Raw genomic sequence first — 22,306 nt, 5'->3', positions numbered from 1 at the left:
CCGCTGAAGAGATCATGGAACAGCATCCCATTAGCCAGCATACAGCCCAGTGACCACATATCAAGTGCCTCTGTGATTGGGAGGCCCAGGAAGAGTTCTGGTGCTCTGTGGGTTGTAAAATAAAAGGATAACGTTAGCAACATTCAAGTGTCTTCTCAATTGCACTCTTGACACTTTATATTTGAATATGTGCTTGCATTGTGCTTTCAGTAAAGCAGATATTAAGGCAATAATGATACATTAATAATAACAGAGTAGCTCAATAGAACTCACCTATACCAAAGAGGCGGCCTGACCCTCCGTTGCTTAGTCTCAGAGACAGGAACTGCCAGACCAAAGTCAATGAGTTTGACTTTGAGGGGTTGTTCTTGTTGGTTCACCAGCATGATGTTATCTAGTTTGATGTCTGTATGGATCAGACCTATTCCCTTCAGGGCATGGAGTGCAATGGCAAGCTGCAAGTTAAGAACAAAGTGCATGATTAATATTAATTTGAGCACAAGGTGGTGAGAAAATTAACAGAATAAATTTACCATCAGTTTCAAATACAATTGTCAAACCCATACCTGCTGTAGGATGTGTCTCATCTCCATCATGGACAGAGGATACTGTCTCTCGTTCAAGAAATCCAGGAGGTTAACATCCAGAGACTCAAACACCATGCATGTAAATCCTTCATACATGAAGCTGTGATAAAATCTCACTATTCCACACGTGTCAGGGTCCAGGACTTTCAGCGTTTGCAACACAGCCATCTGGGAATACAAAAAGATTGGGTATTAGACAGATATAGATAAATGAATTATAAATTAAGCACAAATATTCCAAATGTTCCTAAAACGATGCTTACTGTACCTCACGTGCTGCCACTTCATCGTAATCACTGCGATTCTTCAAGATCTTGATGGCCACTGTATCACCGGTGAGTGTGCTGATGGCTTTGGCCACCGTCCCAAAGCTTCCTTCCCCCAGGATGCTCTGGACTTGGTACTGGCCTCTGTCCAGCAGGTCCATCTCAGCTACCATGCAACTCTCTGGACCATCAGAGTGTTGGGAGGAGCTGGCAGTCACAATGACCAGTGGTCTTGGGGAAGGGACGTCAGAGTTGAGCACATTGTCTAAATCAACTCTGTCCCACTCTGGATCCGAGCAGGACATAATGCCGGGTCCAGTCAGGGTGTCAACGTTAAGTGCTGATGATGGGATGTCGTCATAGTTGATTATGTCCTGTTCAGCTGTGTCCAACTCTGGATCAGAGCTAGTGGGGCAGGTGACCTTAACGGATTTGCCCACAGAGGGTTTTTTAAATGGCATCTGCTTCTTCTTAGCACCTGTACATGTCCTTGAAGAGCACTGGTATGGTTCAAAGCGATGCTTTTTCAGGCCTCCTACTTTGACTTTGAAAGTTTTGTTATCCTGTTGTCTCCTTGTCATTATTGTAGTCATGGTGTGTTTGTTGAGTCCTCTTTCTTCAGCAGAATTGTTCCCAGAGTTGAGAGAGTTCATCTTCACCTGAAGTCTGGAGTCCACAGTCAGATCAGATATCCTGGAGGAGTTGTGGAGAACTGACAACTACAAACTCTTCTTATACTAGAGAGCCTGAGGTGGAACCACTAACTGCTTGGGATTGATTGGCTAAAGAGGAGAACAATAGAACTATCTCTCCACCAACCACAACCTAACGGGTTGAACCACTAACTGCTTGGAATTGATTGGCCAAAGAGGGGAGGGAGGGGCATTGGTGAGAACCAATTCAATGCTGTGTAATATATAAATCATTGTCCTTATAATAATAATATCATGATTACATTGTTATTAACCCTTATGTCTGTTGTGTTTCTCTCAACAGCTGAGGAGCACTTGTGTGTGGATTTAGTTTCAATAGGGTTGTGACTGTGCTTTTATTCAATGTTTCTTCAAATGCTAAATATAATGAACAAACCACATTGTTTGTGGGTTTGCATTGTGAAATAATCACAGTGAGAGTTAGTTGTTATTGCTTAAAAGGTGACACAAAATGTCAGGGTGAACAGTAGCCTATTGGATCATGTATGTATCATCAGCTTGACTTGAATAAATAGTTTATATTTAAAGACCTTCTGTACTCTATCATATTTACCTTCTTTGTGTGTTGGGATGTCAATTAAATTCTATAAATTCTCCAATTATCTAATTATTTAAAACTGTTTCACCTCCATTTTTACTGCAAATGCTTTTCAAGGTGTAACAACAAAGTAGACTATTGTCAAGTCCTCAAACTCTCTATAACCTATTGTGCTCTATTGTTCTTATTTTATTTCTTAACTTTATTTTCAGTGGAATCTGCCTATGTGCAGAAACATGTGTCCAAAACAAGTGTCCATGTAGTGTAAGGTATTATCAGGACAAATCATTATCTTTATAATAATCATATTATGATTAGATTGTTTCTTGACTTCAATAAAAAAAAATATATAATGTATATATAAATACCTTCTGTACTCTCTTATATTTTCATTGTGTGTTGGGATGTCAATGTAATGCTCTAAATTCTCCAATTATCTTTTTTTAACTGGTTCACCTCCATTTTTACTGCAAATGATTGGCAAGGCCTAACAACAAATTGTGCTCTATTGTCCTAACTTTATTTACAGAGGAATCTGCCTATGTACAGAAACATGTGTCCATGTAGTGTGATGAATTATCAGGAGAAGTAACTATCTCCTTATAATAATTAATAATCATATCATGATTACATTGTTATTAACAACAGAGACACAATATATGTCATTGTTAAGGTTGTGTTGCTCTGAGGGGATGAGGAGCACTCAGGTGTGAGGAATTAGTTTCAATAGTGTTGTGACAGCGCTTTTATTCAATGTTTTTTTAATGCTAAATAATTAACAAACCCACATTCTTTCCCCAGGTTAAAATGCAAATAGGCTAAATGATGATGGCTGGTGCTTAATTCACTATTGAGTCTACATTCACATGCAAAAAGAACGTGTTAATGGTCACTGGTTGTCTGGCATTGTACAGATCACCTGTTAAGAATTACATTATGGATGAACCGAGACCTTTTTACACCTATATGACTCTGATGGGTTTCAGCAAAACTAAAGAAACAGGCCATCACTTGGAACTTATTATTACTATGCTTTGTGAAATGTTAAAGGTGCTGTAAAGGGATATGCTTAACAAATGTCTTAATAATAGAATTGATCAACAACAGTAATATGAAGAGAGGAAGGCTCTACAATTTAAGAACTTATGTCTGCACAATATTTCTTTCACAAGTTTTAATTAAAAACAAATCCTCATGTGTGATTACAACATGTCAATATAAAATACATTTGTGAAATGTTAAAGGTGCTGTAAAGGGATATGCTTAAAAAATGTCTTAATGATAGAATTGATCAACAACAGTAATATGAAGAGAGGAAGGCTCTACAATTTAAGAACTTATGTCTGCACAATATTTCTTTCACAAGTTTTAATTAAAAACAAATCCTCATGCGTGATTACAACATATGTCAATATAAAATACATTTGTGAAATGTTAAAGGTGCTGTAAAGGGATATGCTTAACAAATGTCTTAATAATATAATTGATCAACAACAGTAATATGAAGACAGGAAACTCTACAATTTAAGAACTTATGTCTGCACAATATTTCTTTCACAAGTTTTAATTAAAAACAAATCCTCATGTGTGCTTACAACATATGTCAATATAAAATACATGATATACAAAAAAGTGCAGTGTGTAGTATATAGTAAGTTGTAACAGTCAGTGATAGTGCTGTTCTTAAAGAATCTACAGTATAATTACAAAGAGTAGCCTACTGTGATCTCAAATGGTACACACAATGGATCACAAATTATTATGTCAGTTTCAGTTTCAGGTCTTAGGTAGGATCTGTGTTGTCCGACATCACCATCTTGTGGCGTTGTCATTGTTAAACACATACTGTACACCAAATCCAATACCTTGGAGTGCATTACATTATAATTGTTGGCCCCCAAGACACCTTGAGGTGTTCATAGGTGAGACATGGTGATGAAGGGATGGTCCAATACCTGGTTAGGTGTTATCCTCTCCTTTGGATCCAGATGAAGCATTCGTTTCAAAAGGTCCATGAAGACTTCACAAGAATGCAGGGAGGAGAACACTTCTTCCAATGAGCAGGTATCATCCAAAAAGAGGTCTTCGTCTTCTGCCTTGAACTCCTGTAGTGTGTAATACTCCTCTGGTTCCTAGAAGATACAAAACATTTAGATTTTTATTGATCTGACTGAATGACATGCAAAGATATCCTATAGCCTACTTGAACATTTCAGAGTTTATGTTATTACTCCAATATTAGCTGCAGTCATACCTTAAATTTCCATGTATCGTCGTCCTGGATGAAAAAGCTGCTGGTTGTTTGTCCAGCATCCAAGAGAGATTGCTCTGGCATACCAAGCGTCAAGAGGATGGATCGAATCTGCAGAAAAATACAGGATATTTCACATATTGAGAATATTTCATTAACAGTGTTAGGGTATAACTATGGATTGATGAACATGTAACTACTGCATGGTTCATTCAGACATTCAGAGTATAATCAGAATGCATGTTGTAATATGCAGTGCATCAGTACAATACTCACCACATCATATTCAGTCTTCCCGCTGAAGAGATCATGGAACAGCATCCCATTAGCCAGCATACAGCCCAGTGACCACATATCAAGTGCCTCTGTGATTGGGAGGCCCAGGAAGAGTTCTGGTGCTCTGTGGGTTGTAAAATAAAAGGATAACGTTAGCAACATTCAAGTGTCTTCTCAATTGCACTCTTGACACTTTATATTTGAATATGTGCTTGCATTGTGCTTTCAGTAAAGCAGATATTAAGGCAATAATGATACATTAATAATAACAGAGTAGCTCAATAGAACTCACCTATACCAAAGAGGCGGCCTGACCCTCCGTCGCTTAGTCTCAGAGACAGGAACTGCCAGACCAAAGTCAATGAGTTTGACTTTGAGGGGTTGTTCTTGTTGGTTCACCAGCATGATGTTATCTAGTTTGATGTCTGTATGGATCAGACCTATTCCCTTCAGAAACATGTGTCCAAAACAAGTGTCCATGTAGTGTAAGGTATTATCAGGACAAATCATTATCTTTATAATAATCATATTATGATTAGATTGTTTCTTGACTTCAATAAAATAAAATATATAATGTATATATAAATACCTTCTGTACTCTCTTATATTTTCATTGTGTGTTGGGATGTCAATGTAATGCTCTAAATTCTCCAATTATCTTTTTTTAACTGGTTCACCTCCATTTTTACTGCAAATGATTGGCAAGGCCTAACAACAAATTGTGCTCTATTGTCCTAACTTTATTTACAGAGGAATCTGCCTATGTACAGAAACATGTGTCCATGTAGTGTGATGAATTATCAGGAGAAGTAACTATCTCCTTATAATAATTAATAATCATATCATGATTACATTGTTATTAACAACAGAGACACAATATATGTCATTGTTAAGGTTGTGTTGCTCTGAGGGGATGAGGAGCACTCAGGTGTGAGGAATTAGTTTCAATAGTGTTGTGACAGCGCTTTTATTCAATGTTTTTTTAATGCTAAATAATTAACAAACCCACATTCTTTCCCCAGGTTAAAATGCAAATAGGCTAAATGATGATGGCTGGTGCTTAATTCACTATTGAGTCTACATTCACATGCAAAAAGAACGTGTTAATGGTCACTGGTTGTCTGGCATTGTACAGATCACCTGTTAAGAATTACATTATGGATGAACCGAGACCTTTTTACACCTATATGACTCTGATGGGTTTCAGCAAAACTAAAGAAACAGGCCATCACTTGGAACTTATTATTACTATGCTTTGTGAAATGTTAAAGGTGCTGTAAAGGGATATGCTTAACAAATGTCTTAATAATAGAATTGATCAACAACAGTAATATGAAGAGAGGAAGGCTCTACAATTTAAGAACTTATGTCTGCACAATATTTCTTTCACAAGTTTTAATTAAAAACAAATCCTCATGCGTGATTACAACATATGTCAATATAAAATACATTTGTGAAATGTTAAAGGTGCTGTAAAGGGATATGCTTAACAAATGTCTTAATAATATAATTGATCAACAACAGTAATATGAAGACAGGAAACTCTACAATTTAAGAACTTATGTCTGCACAATATTTCTTTCACAAGTTTTAATTAAAAACAAATCCTCATGTGTGCTTACAACATATGTCAATATAAAATACATGATATACAAAAAAGTGCAGTGTGTAGTATATAGTAAGTTGTAACAGTCAGTGATAGTGCTGTTCTTAAAGAATCTACAGTATAATTACAAAGAGTAGCCTACTGTGATCTCAAATGGTACACACAATGGATCACAAATTATTATGTCAGTTTCAGTTTCAGGTCTTAGGTAGGATCTGTGTTGTCCGACATCACCATCTTGTGGCGTTGTCATTGTTAAACACATACTGTACACCAAATCCAATACCTTGGAGTGCATTACATTATAATTGTTGGCCCCCAAGACACCTTGAGGTGTTCATAGGTGAGACATGGTGATGAAGGGATGGTCCAATACCTGGTTAGGTGTTATCCTCTCCTTTGGATCCAGATGAAGCATTCGTTTCAAAAGGTCCATGAAGACTTCACAAGAATGCAGGGAGGAGAACACTTCTTCCAATGAGCAGGTATCATCCAAAAAGAGGTCTTCGTCTTCTGCCTTGAACTCCTGTAGTGTGTAATACTCCTCTGGTTCCTAGAAGATACAAAACATTTAGATTTTTATTGATCTGACTGAATGACATGCAAAGATATCCTATAGCCTACTTGAACATTTCAGAGTTTATGTTATTACTCCAATATTAGCTGCAGTCATACCTTAAATTTCCATGTATCGTCGTCCTGGATGAAAAAGCTGCTGGTTGTTTGTCCAGCATCCAAGAGAGATTGCTCTGGCATACCAAGCGTCAAGAGGATGGATCGAATCTGCAGAAAAATACAGGATATTTCACATATTGAGAATATTTCATTAACAGTGTTAGGGTATAACTATGGATTGATGAACATGTAACTACTGCATGGTTCATTCAGACATTCAGAGTATAATCAGAATGCATGTTGTAATATGCAGTGCATCAGTACAATACTCACCACATCATATTCAGTCTTCCCGCTGAAGAGATCATGGAACAGCATCCCATTAGCCAGCATACAGCCCAGTGACCACATATCAAGTGCCTCTGTGATTGGGAGGCCCAGGAAGAGTTCTGGTGCTCTGTGGGTTGTAAAATAAAAGGATAACGTTAGCAACATTCAAGTGTCTTCTCAATTGCACTCTTGACACTTTATATTTGAATATGTGCTTGCATTGTGCTTTCAGTAAAGCAGATATTAAGGCAATAATGATACATTAATAATAACAGAGTAGCTCAATAGAACTCACCTATACCAAAGAGGCGGCCTGACCCTCCGTCGCTTAGTCTCAGAGACAGGAACTGCCAGACCAAAGTCAATGAGTTTGACTTTGAGGGGTTGTTCTTGTTGGTTCACCAGCATGATGTTATCTAGTTTGATGTCTGTATGGATCAGACCTATTCCCTTCAGGGCATGGAGTGCAATGGCAAGCTGCAAGTTAAGAACAAAGTGCATGATTAATATTAATTTGAGCACAAGGTGGTGAGAAAATTAACAGAATAAATTTACCATCAGTTTCAAATACAATTGTCCAACCCATACCTGCTGTAGGATGTGTCTCATCTCCATCATGGACAGAGGATACTGTCTCTCGTTCAAGAAATCCAGGAGGTTAACATCCAGAGACTCAAACACCATGCATGTAAATCCTTCATACATGAAGCTGTGATAAAATCTCACTATTCCACACGTGTCAGGGTCCAGGACTTTCAGCGTTTGCAACACAGCCATCTGGGAATACAAAAAGATTGGGTATTAGACAGATATAGATAAATTAATTATAAATTAAGCACAAATATTCCAAATGTTCCTAAAACGATGCTTACTGTACCTCACGTGCTGCCACTTCATCGTAATCACTGCGATTCTTCAAGATCTTGATGGCCACTGTATCACCGGTGAGTGTGCTGATGGCTTTGGCCACCGTCCCAAAGCTTCCTTCCCCCAGGATGCTCTGGACTTGGTACTGGCCTCTGTCCAGCAGGTCCATCTCAGCTACCATGCAACTCTCTGGACCATCAGAGTGTTGGGAGGAGCTGGCGGTCACAATGACCAGTGGTCTTGGGGAAGGGACGTCAGAGTTGAGCACATTGTCTAAATCAACTCTGTCCCACTCTGGATCCGAGCAGGACATAATGCCGGGTCCAGTCAGGGTGTCAACGTTAAGTGCTGATGATGGGATGTCGTCATAGTTGATTATGTCCTGTTCAGCTGTGTCCAACTCTGGATCAGAGCTAGTGGGGCAGGTGACCTCAACGGATTTGCCCACAGAGGGTTTTTTAAATGGCATCTGCTTCTTCTTAGCACCTGTAGATGTCCTTGAAGAGCGCTGGTATGGTTCAAAGCGATGCTTTTTCAGGCCTCCTACTTTGACTTTGAAAGTTTTGTTATCCTGTTGTCTCCTTGTCATTATTGTAGTCATGGTGTGTTTGTTGAGTCCTCTTTCTTCAGCAGAATTGTTCCCAGAGTTGAGAGAGTTCATCTTCACCTGAAGTCTGGAGTCCACAGTCAGATCAGATATCCTGGAGGAGTTGTGGAGAACTGACAACTACAAACTCTTCTTATACTAGAGAGCCTGAGGTGGAACCACTAACTGCTTGGGATTGATTGGCTAAAGAGGAGAACAATAGAACTATCTCTCCACCAACCACAACCTAACGGATTGAACCACTAACTGCTTGGAATTGATTGGCCAAAGAGGGGAGGGAGGGGCATTGGTGAGAACCAATTCAATGCTGTGTAATATATAAATCATTGTCCTTATAATAATAATATCATGATTACATTGTTATTAACCCTTATGTCTGTTGTGTTTCTCTCAAGAGCTGAGGAGCACTTGTGTGTGGATTTAGTTTCAATAGGGTTGTGACTGTGCTTTTATTCAATGTTTCTTCAAATGCTAAATATAATGAACAAACCACATTGTTTGTGGGTTTGCATTGTGAAATAATCACAGTGAGAGTTAGTTGTTATTGCTTAAAAGGTGACACAAAATGTCAGGGTGAACAGTAGCCTATTGGATCATGTATGTATCATCAGCTTGACTTGAATAAATAGTTTATATTTAAAGACCTTCTGTACTCTATCATATTTACCTTCTTTGTGTGTTGGGATGTCAATTAAATTCTATAAATTCTCCAATTATCTAATTATTTAAAACTGTTTCACCTCCATTTTTACTGCAAATGCTTTTCAAGGTGTAACAACAAAGTAGACTATTGTCAAGTCCTCAAACTCTCTATAACCTATTGTGCTCTATTGTTCTTATTTTATTTCTTAACTTTATTTTCAGTGGAATCTGCCTATGTGCAGAAACATGTGTCCAAAACAAGTGTCCATGTAGTGTAAGGTATTATCAGGACAAATCATTATCCTTATAATAATCATATTATGATTAGATTGTTTCTTGACTTCAATAAAATAAAATATATAATGTATATATAAATACCTTCTGTACTCTCTTATATTTTCATTGTGTGTTGGGATGTCAATGTAATGCTATAAATTCTCCAATTATCTTTTTTTAACTGGTTCACCTCCATTTTTACTGCAAATGATTGGCAAGGCCTAACAACAAATTGTGCTCTATTGTCCTAACTTTATTTACAGAGGAATCTGCCTATGTACAGAAACATGTGTCCATGTAGTGTGATGAATTATCAGGAGAAGTAACTATCTCCTTATAATAATTAATAATCATATCATGATTACATTGTTATTAACAACAGAGACACAATATATGTCATTGTTAAGGTTGTGTTGCTCTGAGGGGATGAGGAGCACTCAGGTGTGAGGAATTAGTTTCAATAGTGTTGTGACAGCGCTTTTATTCAATGTTTTTTTAATGCTAAATAATTAACAAACCCACATTCTTTCCCCAGGTTAAAATGCAAATAGGCTAAATGATGATGGCTGGTGCTTAATTCACTATTGAGTCTACATTCACATGCAAAAAGAACGTGTTAATGGTCACTGGTTGTCTGGCATTGTACAGATCACCTGTTAAGAATTACATTATGGATGAACCGAGACCTTTTTACACCTATATGACTCTGATGGGTTTCAGCAAAACTAAAGAAACAGGCCATCACTTGGAACTTATTATTACTATGCTTTGTGAAATGTTAAAGGTGCTGTAAAGGGATATGCTTAACAAATGTCTTAATAATATAATTGATCAACAACAGTAATATGAAGAGAGGAAGGCTCTACAATTTAAGAACTTATGTCTGCACAATATTTCTTTCACAAGTTTTAATTAAAAACAAATCCTCATGTGTGATTACAACATATGTCAATATAAAATACATTTGTGAAATGTTAAAGGTGCTGTAAAGGGATATGCTTAAAAAATGTCTTAATGATAGAATTGATCAACAACAGTAATATGAAGACAGGAAACTCTACAATTTAAGAACTTATGTCTGCACAATATTTCTTTCACAAGTTTTAATTAAAAACAAATCCTCATGTGTGCTTACAACATATGTCAATATAAAATACATGATATACAAAAAAGTGCAGTGTGTAGTATATAGTAAGTTGTAACAGTCAGTGATAGTGCTGTTCTTAAAGAATCTACAGTATAATTACAAAGAGTAGCCTACTGTGATCTCAAATGGTACACACAATGGATCACAAATTATTATGTCAGTTTCAGTTGACTGAAGGGTCTTAGGTAGGATCTGTGTTGTCCGACATCACCATCTTGTGGCGTTGTCATTGTTAAACACATACTGTACACCAAATCCAATACCTTGGAGTGCATTACATTATAATTGTTGGCCCCCAAGACACCTTGAGGTGTTCATAGGTGAGACATGGTGATGAAGGGATGGTCCAATACCTGGTTAGGTGTTATCCTCTCCTTTGGATCCAGATGAAGCATTCGTTTCAAAAGGTCCATGAAGACTTCACAAGAATGCAGGGAGGAGAACACTTCTTCCAATGAGCAGGTATCATCCAAAAAGAGGTCTTCGTCTTCTGCCTTGAACTCCTGTAGTGTGTAATACTCCTCTGGTTCCTAGAAGATACAAAACATTTAGATTTTTATTGATCTGACTGAATGACATGCAAAGATATCCTATAGCCTACTTGAACATTTCAGAGTTTATGTTATTACTCCAATATTAGCTGCAGTCATACCTTAAATTTCCATGTATCGTCGTCCTGGATGAAAAAGCTGCTGGTTGTTTGTCCAGCATCCAAGAGAGATTGCTCTGGCATACCAAGCGTCAAGAGGATGGATCGAATCTGCAGAAAAATACAGGATATTTCACATATTGAGAATATTTCATTAACAGTGTTAGGGTATAACTATGGATTGATGAACATGTAACTACTGCATGGTTCATTCAGACATTCAGAGTATAATCAGAATGCATGTTGTAATATGCAGTGCATCAGTACAATACTCACCACATCATATTCAGTCTTCCCGCTGAAGAGATCATGGAACAGCATCCCATTAGCCAGCATACAGCCCAGTGACCACATATCAAGTGCCTCTGTGATTGGGAGGCCCAGGAAGAGTTCTGGTGCTCTGTGGGTTGTAAAATAAAAGGATAACGTTAGCAACATTCAAGTGTCTTCTCAATTGCACTCTTGACACTTTATATTTGAATATGTGCTTGCATTGTGCTTTCAGTAAAGCAGATATTAAGGCAATAATGATACATTAATAATAACAGAGTAGCTCAATAGAACTCACCTATACCAAAGAGGCGGCCTGACCCTCCGTTGCTTAGTCTCAGAGACAGGAACTGCCAGACCAAAGTCAATGAGTTTGACTTTGAGGGGTTGTTCTTGTTGGTTCACCAGCATGATGTTATCTAGTTTGATGTCTGTATGGATCAGACCTATTCCCTTCAGGGCATGGAGTGCAATGGCAAGCTGCAAGTTAAGAACAAAGTGCATGATTAATATTAATTTGAGCACAAGGTGGTGAGAAAATTAACAGAATAAATTTACCATCAGTTTCAAATACAATTGTCAAACCCATACCTGCTGTAGGATGTGTCTCATCTCCATCATGGACAGAGGATACTGTCTCTCGTTCAAGAAATCCAGGAGGTTAACATCCAGAGACTCAAACACCATGCATGTAAATCCTTCATACATGAAGCTGTGATAAAATCTCACTATTCCACACGTGTCAGGGTCCAGGGCTTTCAGCGTTTGCAACACAGCCATCTGGGAATACAAAAAGATTGGGTATTAGACAGATATAGATAAATTAATTATAAATTAAGCACAAATATTCCAAATGTTCCTAAAACGATGCTTACTGTACCTCACGTGCTGCCACTTCATCGTAATCACTGCGATTCTTCAAGATCTTGATGGCCACTGTATCACCGGTGAGTGTGCTGATGGCTTTGGCCACCGTCCCAAAGCTTCCTTCCCCCAGGATGCTCTGGACTTGGTACTGGCCTCTGTCCAGCAGGTCCATCTCAGCTACCATGCAACTCTCTGGACCATCAGAGTGTTGGGAGGAGCTGGCGGTCACAATGACCAGTGGTCTTGGGGAAGGGACGTCAGAGTTGAGCACATTGTCTAAATCAACTCTGTCCCACTCTGGATCCGAGCAGGACATAATGCCGGGTCCAGTCAGGGTGTCAACGTTAAGTGCTGATGATGGGATGTCGTCATAGTTGATTATGTCCTGTTCAGCTGTGTCCAACTCTGGATCAGAGCTAGTGGGGCAGGTGACCTCAACGGATTTGCCCACAGAGGGTTTTTTAAATGGCATCTGCTTCTTCTTAGCACCTGTACATGTCCTTGAAGAACGCTGGTATGGTTCAAAGCGATGCTTTTTCAGGCCTCCTACTTTGAAAGTTTTGTTATCCTGTTGTCTCCTTGTCATTGTTGTAGTCATGGTGTGTTTGTTGAGTCCTCTTTCTTCAGCAGAATTGTTCCCAGAGTTGAGAGAGTTCATCTTCACCTGAAGTCTGGAGTCCACAGTCAGATCAGATATCCTGGAGGAGTTGTGGAGAACTGACAACTACAAACTCTTCTTATACTAGAGAGCCTGAGGTGGAACCACTAACTGCTTGGGATTGATTGGCTAAAGAGGAGAACAATAGAACTATCTCTCCACCAACCACAACCTAACGGGTTGAACCACTAACTGCTTGGAATTGATTGGCCAAAGAGGGGAGGGAGGGGCATTGGTGAGAACCAATTCAATGCTGTGTAATATATAAATCATTGTCCTTATAATAATAATATCATGATTACATTGTTATTAACCCTTATGTCTGTTGTGTTTCTCTCAAGAGCTGAGGAGCACTTGTGTGTGGATTTAGTTTCAATAGGGTTGTGACTGTGCTTTTATTCAATGTTTCTTCAAATGCTAAATATAATGAACAAACCACATTGTTTGTGGGTTTGCATTGTGAAATAATCACAGTGAGAGTTAGTTGTTATTGCTTAAAAGGTGACACAAAATGTCAGGGTGAACAGTAGCCTATTGGATCATGTATGTATCATCAGCTTGACTTGAATAAATAGTTTATATTTAAAGACCTTCTGTACTCTATCATATTTACCTTCTTTGTTTGTTGGGATGTCAATTAAATTCTATAAATTCTCCAATTATCTAATTATTTAAAACTGTTTCACCTCCATTTTTACTGCAAATGCTTTTCAAGGTGTAACAACAAAGTAGACTATTGTCAAGTCCTCAAACTCTCTATAACCTATTGTGCTCTATTGTTCTTATTTTATTTCTTAACTTTATTTTCAGTGGAATCTGCCTATGTGCAGAAACATGTGTCCAAAACAAGTGTCCATGTAGTGTAAGGTATTATCAGGACAAATCATTATCCTTATAATAATCATATTATGATTAGATTGTTTCTTGACTTCAATAAAATAAAATATATAATGTATATATAAATACCTTCTGTACTCTCTTATATTTTCATTGTGTGTTGGGATGTCAATGTAATGCTCTAAATTCTCCAATTATCTTTTTTTAACTGGTTCACCTCCATTTTTACTGCAAATGATTGGCAAGGCCTAACAACAAATTGTGCTCTATTGTCCTAACTTTATTTACAGAGGAATCTGCCTATGTACAGAAACATGTGTCCATGTAGTGTGATGAATTATCAGGAGAAGTAACTATCTCCTTATAATAATTAATAATCATATCATGATTACATTGTTATTAACAACAGAGACACAATATATGTCATTGTTAAGGTTGTGTTGCTCTGAGGGGATGAGGAGCACTCAGGTGTGAGGAATTAGTTTCAATAGTGTTGTGACAGCGCTTTTATTCAATGTTTTTTTAATGCTAAATAATTAACAAACCCACATTCTTTCCCCAGGTTAAAATGCAAATAGGCTAAATGATGATGGCTGGTGCTTAATTCACTATTGAGTCTACATTCACATGCAAAAAGAACGTGTTAATGGTCACTGGTTGTCTGGCATTGTACAGATCACCTGTTAAGAATTACATTATGGATGAACCGAGACCTTTTTACACCTATATGACTCTGATGGGTTTCAGCAAAACTAAAGAAACAGGCCATCACTTGGAACTTATTATTACTATGCTTTGTGAAATGTTAAAGGTGCTGTAAAGGGATATGCTTAACAAATGTCTTAATAATAGAATTGATCAACAACAGTAATATGAAGAGAGGAAGGCTCTACAATTTAAGAACTTATGTCTGCACAATATTTCTTTCACAAGTTTTAATTAAAAACAAATCCTCATGTGTGATTACAACATATGTCAATATAAAATACATTTGTGAAATGTTAAAGGTGCTGTAAAGGGATATGCTTAAAAAATGTCTTAATGATAGAATTGATCAACAACAGTAATATGAAGAGAGGAAGGCTCTACAATTTAAGAACTTATGTCTGCACAATATTTCTTTCACAAGTTTTAATTAAAAACAAATCCTCATGCGTGATTACAACATATGTGACCAGTGCCAGTGATTTAAACCACAAGTCGGCAGTAATGAAACTTCACAATATAACGAAATGTATTCTTCTTTTTTTTTTGGTGGTTTTCGTTTTTAGCCACATTAACACAGTTGTAATGTTAAAGAATGTTTTTATTCCATCAGAAAGTCGTTTTAGTGTCATTAAGTCGTTGTAATTACGTTGCAAAAATGTCTCTATAATGAAAGATTATTTTCCGTATTTTGGGGGTGTGAACATTCCTGCACGTATTTACATAGAGCTGTTTCGATTGGCCATACCTATGTATTGTTCTCCAGTTTCACGTAGCCGATCACCGCCCATAAGTAGCAACGTGTTCAGGCTGTCAGTAAACACAACATCATTCTTGTTGTTTGTTTGTGATCATGGCTAGTAACTTTGAATTGGAACGCTTGCACCGACCGACCAGCAGAAATGGAGAAAATAATAAACTTTGATTGCGGGTGTCATAAAAGATCAAAAGAGAACGTAGAACAGCCGCATTCGTCTTGCAGTAAACAACTCGATCCAGACATGATCTGGGAGACCCGAACAGACATGGCAGCTTTGACAAAGGACCAGAAAGACCTTGTTATTTTGGCGATTATAAAGACTTGTATGAACGACTCCGAAATGACTCAATCCACGAAGAAAGTCAACGCGAAGCGAAAGTTCAACAGATCCACATACATGGTGAACGCCATCGTGGTGTGTCGAGCTACCTTTTGCTTCATCTATGGGTGAGTTTCATTATCATCTTGTATATATTCAGGATCTAGTCTCTGAAATCAGTCTGTTTATGAGTTTGTTTAAAGTAAGACTGATACATGATGCAGTAGCGTTTTAATTTGCAGTGTGTTGTTAGCGTTAGCGCTGTTTATAACAACATCCGGTATAGAGCGGATACGGAAACGTTTGTGTGCGTGTATGTATGTTTATGTTTAAGTGGGTGGGCTCTAGACCGGATCCAAGCGCTGAACAGTAAATAGAGTCCAGGCATACTAACGTGTTAGTTAGTAACCCAGCGTTTGTGTTGTTTTTGTTCAGGATCAGCAGCACCCTTCTAAATGCAATTAAGCGACACTACAAGGAGAATGGTATCACTCCACGGCAGAGGAAAAAGACTCCCAGAACGAACAAGAAGTTTCTGACTAAAGAGGACATCACATTGGTGTTGACATTCATAACAAACTATGCAGAGGTCCATGCCATATCTTTGCCTGGTCGACATCCTGGACACAAGGATTACAGCCTGAAGTTGTTGCCAAGTAATGTGACCAAAGCATCAGTCTGGCGTGCAATTTGAAACTGTATATATTTCTAGTCCACAGACAAAGTGAGATTTTAAACTTTATGTATTTAGTCCCAGGCAAAGTGCAATTTTAAACCTTTATACTTTTTAGTCCCAGGGGAAGTGCAAATTTAAACTGTATATTTATTTAGTCACAGGGAAAGTGCAATGTTAAACTGTTAGTTGTATTTTATTCTTATGCCACTCTTATTTGTCATTGCTTATATTTTCATTGTGTGTTGGGATGTCAATGTAATGCTCTAAATTCTCCAATTATCTTTTTTTAACTGGTTCACCTCCATTTTTACTGCAAATGATTGGCAAGGCCTAACAACAAATTGTGCTCTATTGTCCTAACTTTATTTACAGAGGAATCTGCCTATGTACAGAAACATGTGTCCATGTAGTGTGATGAATTATCAGGAGAAGTAACTATCTCCTTATAATAATTAATAATCATATCATGATTACATTGTTATTAACAACAGAGACACAATATATGTCATTGTTAAGGTTGTGTTGCTCTGAGGGGATGAGGAGCACTCAGGTGTGAGGAATTAGTTTCAATAGTGTTGTGACAGCGCTTTTATTCAATGTTTTTTTAATGCTAAATAATTAACAAACCCACATTCTTTCCCCAGGTTAAAATGCAAATAGGCTAAATGATGATGGCTGGTGCTTAATTCACTATTGAGTCTACATTCACATGCAAAAAGAACGTGTTAATGGTCACTGGTTGTCTGGCATTGTACAGATCACCTGTTAAGAATTACATTATGGATGAACCGAGACCTTTTTACACCTATATGACTCTGATGGGTTTCAGCAAAACTAAAGAAACAGGCCATCACTTGGAACTTATTATTACTATGCTTTGTGAAATGTTAAAGGTGCTGTAAAGGGATATGCTTAACAAATGTCTTAATAATAGAATTGATCAACAACAGTAATATGAAGAGAGGAAGGCTCTACAATTTAAGAACTTATGTCTGCACAATATTTCTTTCACAAGTTTTAATTAAAAACAAATCCTCATGTGTGATTACAACATATGTCAATATAAAATACATTTGTGAAATGTTAAAGGTGCTGTAAAGGGATATGCTTAAAAAATGTCTTAATGATAGAATTGATCAACAACAGTAATATGAAGAGAGGAAGGCTCTACAATTTAAGAACTTATGTCTGCACAATATTTCTTTCACAAGTTTTAATTAAAAACAAATCCTCATGCGTGATTACAACATATGTGACCAGTGCCAGTGATTTAAACCACAAGTCGGCAGTAATGATGCCGGGTCCAGTCAGGGTGTCAACGTTAAGTGCTGATGATGGGATGTCGTCATAGTTGATTATGTCCTGTTCAGCTGTGTCCAACTCTGGATCAGAGCTAGTGGGGCAGGTGACCTCAACGGATTTGCCCACAGAGGGTTTTTTAAATGGCATCTGCTTCTTCTTAGCACCTGTACATGTCCTTGAAGAACGCTGGTATGGTTCAAAGCGATGCTTTTTCAGGCCTCCTACTTTGAAAGTTTTGTTATCCTGTTGTCTCCTTGTCATTGTTGTAGTCATGGTGTGTTTGTTGAGTCCTCTTTCTTCAGCAGAATTGTTCCCAGAGTTGAGAGAGTTCATCTTCACCTGAAGTCTGGAGTCCACAGTCAGATCAGATATCCTGGAGGAGTTGTGGAGAACTGACAACTACAAACTCTTCTTATACTAGAGAGCCTGAGGTGGAACCACTAACTGCTTGGGATTGATTGGCTAAAGAGGAGAACAATAGAACTATCTCTCCACCAACCACAACCTAACGGGTTGAACCACTAACTGCTTGGAATTGATTGGCCAAAGAGGGGAGGGAGGGGCATTGGTGAGAACCAATTCAATGCTGTGTAATATATAAATCATTGTCCTTATAATAATAATATCATGATTACATTGTTATTAACCCTTATGTCTGTTGTGTTTCTCTCAAGAGCTGAGGAGCACTTGTGTGTGGATTTAGTTTCAATAGGGTTGTGACTGTGCTTTTATTCAATGTTTCTTCAAATGCTAAATATAATGAACAAACCACATTGTTTGTGGGTTTGCATTGTGAAATAATCACAGTGAGAGTTAGTTGTTATTGCTTAAAAGGTGACACAAAATGTCAGGGTGAACAGTAGCCTATTGGATCATGTATGTATCATCAGCTTGACTTGAATAAATAGTTTATATTTAAAGACCTTCTGTACTCTATCATATTTACCTTCTTTGTTTGTTGGGATGTCAATTAAATTCTATAAATTCTCCAATTATCTAATTATTTAAAACTGTTTCACCTCCATTTTTACTGCAAATGCTTTTCAAGGTGTAACAACAAAGTAGACTATTGTCAAGTCCTCAAACTCTCTATAACCTATTGTGCTCTATTGTTCTTATTTTATTTCTTAACTTTATTTTCAGTGGAATCTGCCTATGTGCAGAAACATGTGTCCAAAACAAGTGTCCATGTAGTGTAAGGTATTATCAGGACAAATCATTATCCTTATAATAATCATATTATGATTAGATTGTTTCTTGACTTCAATAAAATAAAATATATAATGTATATATAAATACCTTCTGTACTCTCTTATATTTTCATTGTGTGTTGGGATGTCAATGTAATGCTCTAAATTCTCCAATTATCTTTTTTTAACTGGTTCACCTCCATTTTTACTGCAAATGATTGGCAAGGCCTAACAACAAATTGTGCTCTATTGTCCTAACTTTATTTACAGAGGAATCTGCCTATGTACAGAAACATGTGTCCATGTAGTGTGATGAATTATCAGGAGAAGTAACTATCTCCTTATAATAATTAATAATCATATCATGATTACATTGTTATTAACAACAGAGACACAATATATGTCATTGTTAAGGTTGTGTTGCTCTGAGGGGATGAGGAGCACTCAGGTGTGAGGAATTAGTTTCAATAGTGTTGTGACAGCGCTTTTATTCAATGTTTTTTTAATGCTAAATAATTAACAAACCCACATTCTTTCCCCAGGTTAAAATGCAAATAGGCTAAATGATGATGGCTGGTGCTTAATTCACTATTGAGTCTACATTCACATGCAAAAAGAACGTGTTAATGGTCACTGGTTGTCTGGCATTGTACAGATCACCTGTTAAGAATTACATTATGGATGAACCGAGACCTTTTTACACCTATATGACTCTGATGGGTTTCAGCAAAACTAAAGAAACAGGCCATCACTTGGAACTTATTATTACTATGCTTTGTGAAATGTTAAAGGTGCTGTAAAGGGATATGCTTAACAAATGTCTTACTAATAGAATTGATCAACAACAGTAATATGAAGAGAGGAAGGCTCTACAATTTAAGAACTTATGTCTGCACAATATTTCTTTCACAAGTTTTAATTAAAAACAAATCCTCATGTGTGATTACAACATATGTCAATATAAAATACATTTGTGAAATGTTAAAGGTGCTGTAAAGGGATATGCTTAAAAAATGTCTTAATGATAGAATTGATCAACAACAGTAATATGAAGAGAGGAAGGCTCTACAATTTAAGAACTTATGTCTGCACAATATTTCTTTCACAAGTTTTAATTAAAAACAAATCCTCATGCGTGATTACAACATATGTGACCAGTGCCAGTGATTTAAACCACAAGTCGGCAGTAATGAAACTTCACAATATAACGAAATGTATTCTTCTTTTTTTTTTGGTGGTTTTCGTTTTTAGCCACATTAACACAGTTGTAATGTTAAAGAATGTTTTTATTCCATCAGAAAGTCGTTTTAGTGTCATTAAGTCGTTGTAATTACGTTGCAAAAATGTCTCTATAATGAAAGATTATTTTCCGTATTTTGGGGGTGTGAACATTCCTGCACGTATTTACATAGAGCTGTTTCGATTGGCCATACCTATGTATTGTTCTCCAGTTTCACGTAGCCGATCACCGCCCATAAGTAGCAACGTGTTCAGGCTGTCAGTAAACACAACATCATTCTTGTTGTTTGTTTGTGATCATGGCTAGTAACTTTGAATTGGAACGCTTGCACCGACCGACCAGCAGAAATGGAGAAAATAATAAACTTTGATTGCGGGTGTCATAAAAGATCAAAAGAGAACGTAGAACAGCCGCATTCGTCTTGCAGTAAACAACTCGATCCAGACATGATCTGGGAGACCCGAACAGACATGGCAGCTTTGACAAAGGACCAGAAAGACCTTGTTATTTTGGCGATTATAAAGACTTGTATGAACGACTCCGAAATGACTCAATCCACGAAGAAAGTCAACGCGAAGCGAAAGTTCAACAGATCCACATACATGGTGAACGCCATCGTGGTGTGTCGAGCTACCTTTTGCTTCATCTATGGGTGAGTTTCATTATCATCTTGTATATATTCAGGATCTAGTCTCTGAAATCAGTCTGTTTATGAGTTTGTTTAAAGTAAGACTGATACATGATGCAGTAGCGTTTTAATTTGCAGTGTGTTGTTAGCGTTAGCGCTGTTTATAACAACATCCGGTATAGAGCGGATACGGAAACGTTTGTGTGCGTGTATGTATGTTTATGTTTAAGTGGGTGGGCTCTAGACCGGATCCAAGCGCTGAACAGTAAATAGAGTCCAGGCATACTAACGTGTTAGTTAGTAACCCAGCGTTTGTGTTGTTTTTGTTCAGGATCAGCAGCACCCTTCTAAATGCAATTAAGCGACACTACAAGGAGAATGGTATCACTCCACGGCAGAGGAAAAAGACTCCCAGAACGAACAAGAAGTTTCTGACTAAAGAGGACATCACATTGGTGTTGACATTCATAACAAACTATGCAGAGGTCCATGCCATATCTTTGCCTGGTCGACATCCTGGACACAAGGATTACAGCCTGAAGTTGTTGCCAAGTAATGTGACCAAAGCATCAGTCTGGCGTGCAATTTGAAACTGTATATATTTCTAGTCCACAGACAAAGTGAGATTTTAAACTTTATGTATTTAGTCCCAGGCAAAGTGCAATTTTAAACCTTTATACTTTTTAGTCCCAGGGGAAGTGCAAATTTAAACTGTATATTTATTTAGTCACAGGGAAAGTGCAATGTTAAACTGTTAGTTGTATTTTATTCTTATGCCACTCTTATTTGTCATTGCTTATATTTTCATTGTGTGTTGGGATGTCAATGTAATGCTCTAAATTCTCCAATTATCTTTTTTTAACTGGTTCACCTCCATTTTTACTGCAAATGATTGGCAAGGCCTAACAACAAATTGTGCTCTATTGTCCTAACTTTATTTACAGAGGAATCTGCCTATGTACAGAAACATGTGTCCATGTAGTGTGATGAATTATCAGGAGAAGTAACTATCTCCTTATAATAATTAATAATCATATCATGATTACATTGTTATTAACAACAGAGACACAATATATGTCATTGTTAAGGTTGTGTTGCTCTGAGGGGATGAGGAGCACTCAGGTGTGAGGAATTAGTTTCAATAGTGTTGTGACAGCGCTTTTATTCAATGTTTTTTTAATGCTAAATAATTAACAAACCCACATTCTTTCCCCAGGTTAAAATGCAAATAGGCTAAATGATGATGGCTGGTGCTTAATTCACTATTGAGTCTACATTCACATGCAAAAAGAACGTGTTAATGGTCACTGGTTGTCTGGCATTGTACAGATCACCTGTTAAGAATTACATTATGGATGAACCGAGACCTTTTTACACCTATATGACTCTGATGGGTTTCAGCAAAACTAAAGAAACAGGCCATCACTTGGAACTTATTATTACTATGCTTTGTGAAATGTTAAAGGTGCTGTAAAGGGATATGC

Source organism: Protomyctophum bolini (assembly GCF_963924005.1).
Source record: "Protomyctophum bolini genome assembly, chromosome: 10".
Classification (NCBI taxonomy): Eukaryota; Metazoa; Chordata; class Actinopteri; order Myctophiformes; family Myctophidae; genus Protomyctophum; species Protomyctophum bolini.
The sequence above is the reverse complement of the archived record's forward strand: the minus strand, read 5'-3'. Positions refer to the sequence as shown.